Raw genomic sequence first — 12,500 nt, 5'->3', positions numbered from 1 at the left:
AAGTGATGCAAATGATTTATGAGATATTCCGGTGGAGTCATGGAAATGGAACATAATTCATTTCAAGCTATTCGAACATAAATTTATAAGAGCATCCATCTAAATTTCCCGCAAAAAAATAATCCTAATGAGATAAAACGTTTCAGACCCCAAAAGTCACTCATTGTGAAGTTTTTTTTCAAAAAGTTTATAATAATTATATGCATAAAATCATATACGCAGAAAATAGTACAATACATATATGAAATAAAAGATCGTTTATCGTCCCTTTACCCGCAGTAAGTTCAAGACCTTTGAGGAGGAAGGTATTGAGGAAGTAAAGGCTCTATTGCTTGTAAGGGGACCTTCCTAGATAATCAGGTCGGGTACACTTGCTTCCGTTGTTCTTGTGGGCTTGTGCCTTTTTTGCTTTCGGCGCTTGAAAATCACTTACAGACTCCTGTCTCTCTACAAAACATTATATCTTTTCTTCATTTTTGTTGACTTTTCACTGCACTGTCATTACAAATGTTAATGATACTGTTTAAATTAGATTTATCTCGGTGAAATATTTCCAAGAGTCAGTACTTCCCCTCACTTTGCCCATATTTCTTAATCACTGAACTATTACCATCATCTTTTCCATCTTTGTCCTCTCAATAAATTTCTCCAGTCGCCCTCTAATGATCTAATTATTATTATTATTATTATTATTATTATTATTATTATTATTATTATTATTATTATTATTATTATTATTATTATTATTATTATTATTATTACTATAAGCTAAGCTACAACCTTAGATGGAAAAGCTGGCTGCTTATGCCCAAGGTCTCCGAAAGGGAAAAGTAGCCCAGTGAAGAAAGGAAACATGTAAATGAATAAACTACAAGCGAAGTAATGAATAATTAAAATATTTTAAGATCACTAACAAGGTCTTGAGGTTTCGTTATTGTAAACTGTGTGCTGTGGTCTTCCAGTAACTCCTCAACATCATCATCACTAACTTCAAGGTCATGGACTTGCTTAGAGACACAATGTTCCCGAAAAAGGATTCAGACTCATGTTTAACGGCTTCGAAGTCCTTCTCTATTACAGATTCTGGTCACAACAGCTTCCACCATGCAATGCATAATCGAAAGATATTCATAATTATCCTTGAAATAATTAGTATGTATATATATATATATATATATATATATATATATATATATATATATATATATATATTTACATATATATATATATATATATATATATAAATATATATATATATATATATATATATATATATATATATAAATATATATATATATATATATATATATATATATATATATATATATATATATATATATATATATATATATATTTATATATATATATATATATATATATATATATATATATAAATATATATATATATATATATATATATATATATATATATATATATTTATATATATATATATATATATATATATATATATATATATATATATATGTATATATATATATATATATATATATATATATATATATATATATGTATATATATATATATATATATATATATATATATATATATATATATATATATATATATATTTATATATATATATATATATATATACATATATATATATATATATATATATATATATTTTATATATATATATATATATATATATATATATATATATATATATATATATATATTCTTAATTTTTTTCCCTCCCCTAATTCTTATTCTTGTGCCTATCATATTTCCTCTGCCTTGTGTTGGAAGTAATATTAGCATCTAGGCGATACGTTTAAATTTCATTTTGAGTAAAAACAATACTTTAAACGGGGGACTAAGCTGTTCTTAGAAACTACTATGAGATTCAGAGCCTCTGTAACACGGTTTTTTCGCAATAATTTTCTATCTATGAATTTCATAAATATAACGCTTCTTCAGAATGCACATTATATCTACACATAAATTTTGACTATATTCTGCATTACGTAGGTTGAATAAATTTGGTACTTATAATGTAAAAGTGACGTTTTTTGAAGACGGGCCAACGCACTCGTTACGTAACTTATGACGGCATTTCTTCCCTCTTTCTCGATCGATGATTGGCTATACGTAACGAAGGCTATACCTCTCCCAACAATGACACAAAAGTTTAAATAAAAGCAAAGCAGTACACCTTTATGAACTCTGAAACCTCTCCACTGATAATTGTCATAATGAACAAACCAACAAAATATGTTAACAAATACAAAAACACTCCGATTATTAGTCTAACTCCCAAAATAAGTTTCCTAAGAAATTACAGTCTACTTTATAGGTCACAATCAGATTGACAAGGTGTAGGGAATAGTTGGTAATTTCCAAAAACGTAGTAGACAAGCTTTATTTTATAACTTCTATATCCAATGTCAAGCAATTTTTATTTATTGTCTATCTACCTACCTATTTACTGTAAAAAAAAAAAAAAAAAAAAAAAAAAAAAAAAAAAAAAAAAAACCAGTACCGTACTTTGGCTTTAAACCTTCAATATTTATCGTAAGAATGATGACTTCATGAGGCTCCACCCACTTTGGCCTGGTTATAATTCAGGGTAACACTAAAGGCTATCATGGGCATTGTTGGATCAGAAAATTTAAATTCTGGCTATAAAAACTCATTTCTCGAGTAGTTTTAAGAAGTGCTAAATGATCCTCAAGGATCCCAGTAGTTGGCCTAAACGTTTAATTCATGTATTGATAACCGCGGGCCATCCGGGTAACTGAGCAGTCACGTGACTTCCCGCACGTGGCGCAGTGAAAACAAACCACACTTTAACGCGGTGCTGCATGAAGGGTCGTCTGTTAAAGCTAAATTATTCGCCATTATGCCTTCATCATGTGTTATTTTCAACTGCAAGAATCACAATATGATGCAAGGAAAGATGTTGCATTTTTACAAATTCCCTAGTCGTAGCAGAAGCCCGGATAGGAGGGATAAGTGGCTTGCAGCATGCCAGCAAATGAATCCAAATGGACACAAATGGTCCCCACTAAAGAGTCGGGTTATTTGTAGTGAACACTTTATCTCAGGTATTTATGAAATTTAACATATTTTAATAAAATTTAACATTCTGGTGGTTGGTGTTCCAACAGTATGTCTATTGGTGTTCATTATGAATTTATATTAAATTGACAAAATACAGGTAAACCCAACAAGACTGAGAAAGAACACCCAGACTACATTCCATGCATACTGCCTTTCAAGAAAGACAGCCATGCCAAAGCCAGACGACAACTTAAGAGGTATGAGCGAAATGACAAGAGAAGGCGATTGGTTTATGAGGCCAGCAGTAATACACCTCACACTTGTGTGCTGTAAACAGTTCAAAATAATTATTGTTTATCATCATTTTTAACTTGCAAGTGTCGCTAGGAGTTAGAACAGTTGTATTTTAAATCTTATTACTCACCTGAAGCATTTAACTTTATATTGTAACGTGTTTTAGCAGCTCCAACCAAAGAATTCACGTAATCGTAAGCCATTGCTCTGGTTTGTTTTCACTTCGCTTGATTCCCGCGCTAGCGGTTACGTCATAGATGACGTCAGCCCGCGGTTATGAATACTACTGTTGTGGCACTACTGCTACAGTAGTATTACTACGCTAGCACAGATACCCCACTCACATTCATGTATCGTTCTGCCATTCATAAAGTCTTGGTAATGTTTTTTCACTGTGCAATAAGCCATGGCCTCCTCAGAAATTATGTTTAACATTAGATGATAAGTTATTTAATTAAGCTGACAAATTATGGCAACTGGGTATGTTATTGCCGATGTTGAAGCTAAAGATAAAGTATGGTACCATTCCTTCATTGCATTGTCATCTTTACTACTATTTGTTTTGCAGTAATTATTTTAAAGGATAAATGCATTATGTTCACTTTACTTCTATAAATTCCCATTAGATGTACAAATAAAACTCCTAAAACTATTCCTGATTTATTTATAAAATGCAGTCATGCCCAAAACATAGCCAACACGGTCGTTCGGCCCAAGAAGAAAAAAAAAATTATATCGGATGATCCGTTGGTCTGATGGAGAGTTTAGCATAAAATTCTTATTTTAACAAAAAATAGTTATATAAAGACTGTTTACATACAATCTCTCTTTCTCTCTCTCTCTCTCTCTCTCTTGGTGGCATAGTGAATAGTTAATGGAAATGTTCAAAAGCCTGAATGACATTACAAGTATTATAATCATGTTACGCTAAATACAAATCAGACCATAAACATTGAATTTAAACTAGAAACTGAATAATTACCTATTCTGGCTATAGTAAATATGGCCACGGGCTTTCTCTTGATTGTATAAAGTTACAAGTCGTAAGACAAATGCAGTTTTGCAACCACGGGGGCAATTCCAAATCCTTTTAGCCAGTCCTCACTTCACTCCGCATTCTCTACAGGTATAAACATAATAAAACATTAAATTGCATTATAGCGCACCGTGCCGGTTGACCCTAGATAATACCAAAGAAAGGGAGAGAAGGAAAGAAATGGAGAGAAAGAAATAAATGTTCCGATTGTATGATTTACACATTTAGCCTTTGACAAACATGTTTACTTGAAAACAGACTACCAACACTCATTTCTATGAAGACACCTATCCTTGACGTTATCGTTTGCGATGTTTGAACTTTTAGCCACAGTTTTAACAAAAAATTCTGTTTGGTTACATTACAGGAGCTTTAACTTCTTAAAGATAAATCGATCAAAGGACAAAATCATTCCAGCTTCCTCTGTATCAAGCAAAAGACATCAAATATGGAAAAGCATTTGTGACAACTTCCGATATCAAAAACTTCACAGTATTGGTGATTTTTCATTTTTTTTTTTTTTTTTTTTGTTCAACTAAGAACTCTTCAAATTACAATAAACTTAATTCCCCAAATCTCATAAGAAAACTCTAATGATCTATCAAAATAATATATTAGTTTTTCAATATAGGAAAACATAATCCGCACAGATTCTGCAACACCATATTATCAAAAAGATCCTTTGTATGCACCGATCTACCAGCTTAATGTTTCACAGGTGCTTGCAAAGATTTAACAAGTGAATTTTCCGTTGGATCTATGTAGCCCCTCATTTCATGCATGCACGTTATGGCATAAATAGCTTGATCACTGGAGATTACTAAAGCGCCGGAATCTAATAAAAGCGTCATAAATAAAGCAACATACAATGGCATTTCACTTTGCTCGTGACCATTATTGTAAGTTTCTCTTTGTTGAAAGACAGGTTGGTAGGCCTTGTCGGTGCTGTCATTCATCGATGATATAAGATGCCCATGACAACTGAGGTCCCCCAATTTCCTGTCCAAATTAGATGCCACCGTTAAAGACGACTGCTGACATTTCATTGCATTCACGATCCTGGAAAGCAGATTCCAAAAATAAAACAATGTACATATATACTTGTAATTTCAAAAACCTTTACCTTCTATATCAAAGTTAAATTTCAGCGAAATTTATTTTTCTTTCTTTTTTTTTTTTTTTTTTTTTTTTTTTTTTTTTTTTTTTTTTTTTTTTTTTTCCTTATCTTTGCCGTGTAATAAAACTTTTGTTACGTAAACACTCAAAGTTTAACAATAAAGTTTCCCTCGTTAATATGAACAGGCAAGATGGAGAGGACTTTCACTCTGGAATATTCTACTTAAGAATTTTTACCTCCATTTTATTAATAACCTTTGGTATAAAGCACCAAACCTCAAGTTAAAGCATCAATTGCCTCTGTACCTGGACACCAATATTAGAGATTAAAAACCTCAACATATTTTTAAAAGTAGCAAAACAGTCTAAAGAATGAATACCTCTCACAAGTCCATAACTCTGAAAAATGTAAACAAGAATTGACCATTCATCCATGTTAGTTGACAACACTTCAAAAATCCGCTCTTTTGTACTCTTTCTGGGCTTACATATATTGATGACCTGAACAGTGTATTCAGTACAAGTTTAAATTCTTTGGTTTTCTATGATTTCCAAATCTGGCTTTTTGCTACCTACTTGCATTAAAATCGAAAATTTTATCTGGAACAACGTTCAAACATTGCCAAAGTACTTTACATAATTCTGTCGAACTGCCTCCTGCTCCTTCATGTTTAATTTTAAAGATTAATTTGCTGTCCAGTTTCCAACCACTCTTTTCATGATATAAAAAAAAAATGCGCTGTATTCATCGCTAAAAACTTCAGAATTACTCCAAACCTACTATTGAGGTGTCACAACATATAAATTTCCCAACACCAGAGGCATCACAATATAACTATTAAATCTGAGGAGTCACAATATAGCGGTAAATTCCCTATGAGGCGTCGCAATATATTTATAAGATTGCCTACATCCGAGGCTTCGCAATGTGATAAATTGCCTACATCTGATGCGTCACAATATAGTAATTAACTGCCTACATCTTAGGCATCGCAATAGAGTGATAAACTGCCTACATCTGAGGCGTCACAATATAGTGATAAACTGCCTACATCTGAGGCGTCACAATATAGTGATAAACTGCCTACATCTGAGGCGTCACAATATAGTGATAAACTGCCTACATCTTAGGCGTCACAATATAGTGATAAACTGCCTACATCTTAGGCGTCACAATATAGTGATAAACTGCCTACATCTTAGGCGTCACAATATAGTGATAAACTGCCTACATCTTAGGCGTCACAATATAGTGATAAACTGCCTACACCTTAGGCGTCACAATATAGTGATAAACTGCCTACACCTTAGGCGTCACAATATAGTGATAAACTGCCTACACCTTAGGCGTCACAATATAGTGATAAACTGCCTACAATTTAGGAGTCACAATATAGTGATAAACTGCCTACATCTTAGGCGTCACAATGAAGTAATAGGTTAAATAAGTCTGATGCAAGTATATAGTTAAAGTAACGACCAAAATAAAAAAAATGAATTTCTGCGTCAAAACGTGATCTCAACCAGAGCATCTGATATTTCTTCATTAAGTTCTCAACTAGCTTTGCTCAATATGTAAAAATACAGAAATACTTTATCGTTTTCATTTTAACAATACCTTTCACGACAAATTTCGTGGAAATTATGTAACAGACAATTCTGTCCAAAAGATATTCGTTAAAATAACGTTTTCGTTAATTCAGAATGTTTGGCATCTAAACAAGGTCTTTAACGACATAGTTTATCCTAATACTGTAGTTACGAAATTCGCCATCAGTATTCGTCCTCTGTAAACCTTTCCAAATACAATTTAGAGACTGAAAAACAATTATACTTGTAAATAAATCCAAATCTTGAAGCTTTTAAAGTAAATAGCTAGCATCCAATGCCCCTTCAAATCAACCATCCGCAGCTAAGCCATCATCTAAAAATACTTCAATCTTCACTTCCTTAGATCTCCAATATCTAACAGACTTAAGAACTTTAGTAAAGATATACCGCCGCTTCAAAAATATCTAAAGAAAATCCATTATAAAAAACTTTTAAATTTTTCCCCAATGAGAAAGATATTGGCAACGTTTTAATAGATTTCTATGCGATAAGCAGACTGTAGACTGATTAAATCCTTAAAAAGTTTGTAATAAAAAACCAGCCTTTGCTTACCATTTCCATTCTTGGTCACCGTCAAAGGAATTATTTCTTCGTTTTTCTGATACCAGTGTCACCCATTCTCTTTTAATAAATTCTGATTCGACCCTTTCTGACCTATTGTTACCCAATCCAACAACCACAGTAACGGTTTTGAAATGGAATTTTGTGATCGCCCTTTTAGACGTCAATGACTATCTTACCGGACCCAATCTAATTCTGTTCAATGTATTGTGAATAACAACAACCAACATGCGATTAAAACAATAAAATAAAATAAACACAATGTTCCAATTTCCTTGTACCAACTGCTAAGTATACAAAATAAAAACAGCTATATTTTCACTTATCTTTTCGATGTCTTTCTTGGTACATTCTTGGCTCCAATGTCAACTCTCGGGCTTTATTGAGCTCTAGACCTCTTCCATCAAAGTTGATATGAATCCACACTTTCCCTCGATCTTTAACGAGGTGCGGATACTTGTTGAATATTCTGCTGGAAATCGGATAATAGATTGTCCATCACTTCTTGAAACGGTTTCAGCATTCTGATTGCTAACGTGAAAACACTATTCACATCTGAACTGTATTTGACCCTGCCTGGCGTCCTGGCTAATAAATTCGACTTGCTCGGGCTAGCGTGCGCTAGAAAGTGACCACTTCCTAAATACCTCTTCAAACATCGAATACGTTTCATCCAACACTAAATTCTCATTGGCCACTGCCTACATAACAACTGAACTTAAGTAACAAGACACTTAAGATCTGCTTACATGTCGTTAGGACAATTATTTTTCGCTATACTTCGTAACGCGAAAAATTTTTATTCTTGACTGTTATGGGTTTCAGATCCGATGGAACAAAGTGAATGGGTGTCTGGTGGATGGGCGAGGCAACATTTTGTCAAAAGGTGTTTACATTGCTTACGTAATGAATGTTTTCAACTCTTGGCTCGTTGTCACTGGCCATGGCGTCGGCTAGAACATCTTTCCTCTATAAAAATTAAAACTATTGCGTTTAGGTTATTGATATTGCTCACACAATTTTTGTGTGGTTGTGAAATATACATATGTCAACTTTCAGCTACATTCGATGCTTTGATAAGGAGCAAAGTCCAAAAAACCGTGTTACAGAGGCCCTGAATCTCATAGTAGGTTTTATTTTGCAGTTTGTTCTGGGATTTCAGATGACATTTTATATTACCATACTGCGTTGTCCACCTTCCAAACAAACACCCAGTTGCCCATACAAGCAAGGATTTTTTTTTTTTTTTTTTTGTCATGGTATACGGCAGCTTCAGTTGATAACCTTTTTGATATTAGAAAAAGAAAATCCGATATCCCGATAGGGCGAGAGAGCTTTTAAGAAAGTTAAAACCACTTGCCACAGCCTGGGACATATAATAGGGGGAGTACGGCATGAAAGGGGTGTGGATGGTTTTGGAGTGAGCGAGTGATGTCACCAGAGCTCGAGGAAACTTTTAGCTCAGCCGAAAATCATCTTTGCGGATGGATGGCTCAAAAAAAGAAAAGAAAGAAAACAAAAAATCAGGTATAAGGTTATCAATACGTCAAACAGCTTTATCAGCCCTGGAATAATTGGGCCACCCATCCTTAGAAGCATATCAAGTGCCAAAACCAAGATTATTTGTTTATAGTAATAACGACAGCTTTGGACAAGATACATTTCATTGTTAATTTATATATTGTGCCGTTACATGGAACCAGTGTTTCAGCTTTCAAGAGGAAGGGAGAATCGAACATGAAATTAACGAAACAAACTTGAAATATAATGCTTAGCAGCCTACTGTGCATCAGCCGATGTCAAATTAAGGTGATCTCTATTTGTTATCAAATTTATCAACTCATCCATTCTGTTGGTTTAATAAGCCGAGTAATTTCATTGAAGAATATGATACCACAAACATGATTTTAATTAGTTTATATAAGCGTTATTCTAATATAGCTTCATTTTATGCTCTCACGAAAAGAAAATTACTGTGATATTTATTTTGATGACATTATCTGAATTATAAGTATCATATATAAGCTCTAACAGTCATTTTTTTTCGGAGTAGAATGGGTGTGCAGTGGAGGCGTGGTGTTAATGGCTAGTGTTCTTGACATGAGAAATCAGTAAAAGAAACTGATAAAGCCAGTTTCATGTCAAAAGTAATCCCGGTTACAGAAACAAGTGAAAAACGGAAAACGGAAAACGGAAAATTACTTACTTCACTGAAATGGTCCTTATGAGATTTAACATGGTATTACCTACAATATGATAATCTTTTAACAAGCTCATAATTGTATTATATCATTCCAGCAATAACAAATGATTGACAAGGGGATAATGGAATTACTGATAAGGATAATCTAAAATATATTATTGAGTAATGGAAAAGAATAATTGATTATTGATAATAGAAATATATAAATACTAATAAAAATATAGGTAATTACAACTATAACATCATCATTTAATAGCAAAAATAATGATGATAATGATATTAATATCTTTCATTATAGCTATCAATTTAAAAATAATGATCTATGTCACACTTATTATCGACCGTTTGTCTCCATTTTCACCAGAATTTAAATGGCGTTTCAATGTATTTTTTTACAATTTGATAATACACCTACTATTACTGAGAATTACAATTTATACTATAAATATCATTATAGTTACTGACATCTCTCTGTTAACTGAATATTCAATCTCAGCTAAAGCTTTTCATAGTCGTTCATTTAAATTGTGTTTGCAAATACTTTCTTACAGAGTTAGGACCTGAGTAAAATACCAACATAGTCTGGAAAACAAATTTCAAATTTTCTCTGATTATTCACACCCAATTAGCATCATCCTTGATTTTCTTCTATTACCGGCTATCTTCGGAAGCTCTCTTTTCTTTATATCTATTGGAGGCCAAGATTTCTAGATCAATTTCTCGAAACCTAAATATATTTGTATTCGTTTGTAAAATAACTAAATTTCGTCTTTTTCTCTTTTTTTCCCTAATATTATTACTCGAGATTTTTCTAATAGATATATTTGTTTGATATATAAAATTATCTTAACGTAGTCCACCAACTTTATTCAAAAAACGAATTTCAATTCAATAAAAAAACACGTAAACTATACTCACATTTTGTTCGAGTTACATTGCATACTTAGGCCTTTTACGTTTAGCTTTTGTTTCAAACATGTTGCAAAGAGTTGTGATAATACCCTGTCAGGTTGTTCTGTAAATAGTAAATAAAATGTGTAATTCATCGTCATGTGTTATAAGCGAATTTTCAGCTCTTGGCAGTATATCATAATTCAAACAAATATCAATGTTCTTGTTGTTACGCAACTCTGAAATACTGAACTTTGCTCTTTTTGAAAAAGATTGTGGCAGATTTCCCGCTGTTTACATAACCCAATTTTCATCCCCCGGGTTGATCCCTTTTTATCTTTCGCTGGAAACATGATAGTGTCATCTGCTCTGCTTCACACGTGTTTTCGATGAAAGCAAAACATGATTCTAATTACTTCTCAACACTCAGTCTGTTTATTTTTATGGATAGTTTTGCCTTCGCTCTCGTTGATGCTTCACTTGCATCACTAAAAATGGTAAAATTTTTCTCATCTTTTAACGTTATTCTTCAACAGTGGTTAGTGTGCCATCTAGTTCGGCAGTAAATATCGAAGATACTAGAGGAAGTGCACATCTACAATTAACAGCACTACTACATACTCAGAATCAGACACCAGCATCAGATTTGGAGCCATCAGTATACCCAAAAGTAGATTCCCTATGTTCTTCAACATATTCCATAAAAAGAAACCAGGCTTTTAAGTCAGTCGTGTTGTGTTTTATACCAATAAGACACTTACCGAAAGATATCGCTGGTAATTTCCATGGAAGGGTTGATGATATCTTTAATGGAAGAACTACTTTCAGCTGTATCAAGATGTTTATTAATTGTTCTATACAAAAACCATAACGTTGAGGAGATTTTGGGAGCTACTCAAACGATCTATAATATCTTACAAGATTTGCAGTCTGATGGGCTAAAGAATTAGGAAATCTTTGCAACATAACCAATATCAAACAATAGAAGACTTTCTGTAAAGGTCTAAAGGTAATTTTCAAGTGTCAACCAAGAGGCTTGCGATAGGTGAAGTTTTAATAGCTGCTGTTGCCAATCTGATACAAATATAGTTTATGGAATTGAAAATCTGTAATCGGCTTCGGGTGGTTTAGGAATATATTTCACATTCATAACTAATTTTGGATAAAATTAAGGTACTGTGTGTATAACTTTAAGGTAGTTATTTTTCGGTCTGCTTCCCATGATGTATGGGATAGAACTTTTAAAAGATTCTTAGACTCCAGACATTTTACTTCTAAGGCTTTCAAGTGAGGCTTTCAAGGTAGCATGCAATCAAATATCAATCGTAAGAAAATCTAGCTTCACCTACACATGGGTTCCGTTGACCTTTGAAATATATATACTCGGGTCTGGATATACAATTAGATTCAAAAGTCCCCCGCCACTCAGGGGAAATTGTTCACCAGAGGATTCTAATGTTACCATGACAATAAAATTAAATGGTGGCATTTCTCACTAGTTTCAATGAAAAGGACAGTGCCTTATCCAACCTAAGCAAACGCATGAAAATATTACAAATCGAGCAACCTTAATTCATACTTTGGTATTATTCGTGTCTTGAGTATCCATAACTAATACACAAAACAAACACTCACACACACACAAACACGCACACACACACGCATATATATATATATATATATATATATATATATATTTATATATATATATATATATATATATATATATATATATATATATATATATATATATATATATATAT

The sequence above is a fragment of the Palaemon carinicauda genome, chromosome 15 (assembly GCF_036898095.1).
Source record: "Palaemon carinicauda isolate YSFRI2023 chromosome 15, ASM3689809v2, whole genome shotgun sequence".
Lineage (NCBI taxonomy): Eukaryota > Metazoa > Arthropoda > Malacostraca > Decapoda > Palaemonidae > Palaemon > Palaemon carinicauda.
The sequence above is the reverse complement of the archived record's forward strand: the minus strand, read 5'-3'. Positions refer to the sequence as shown.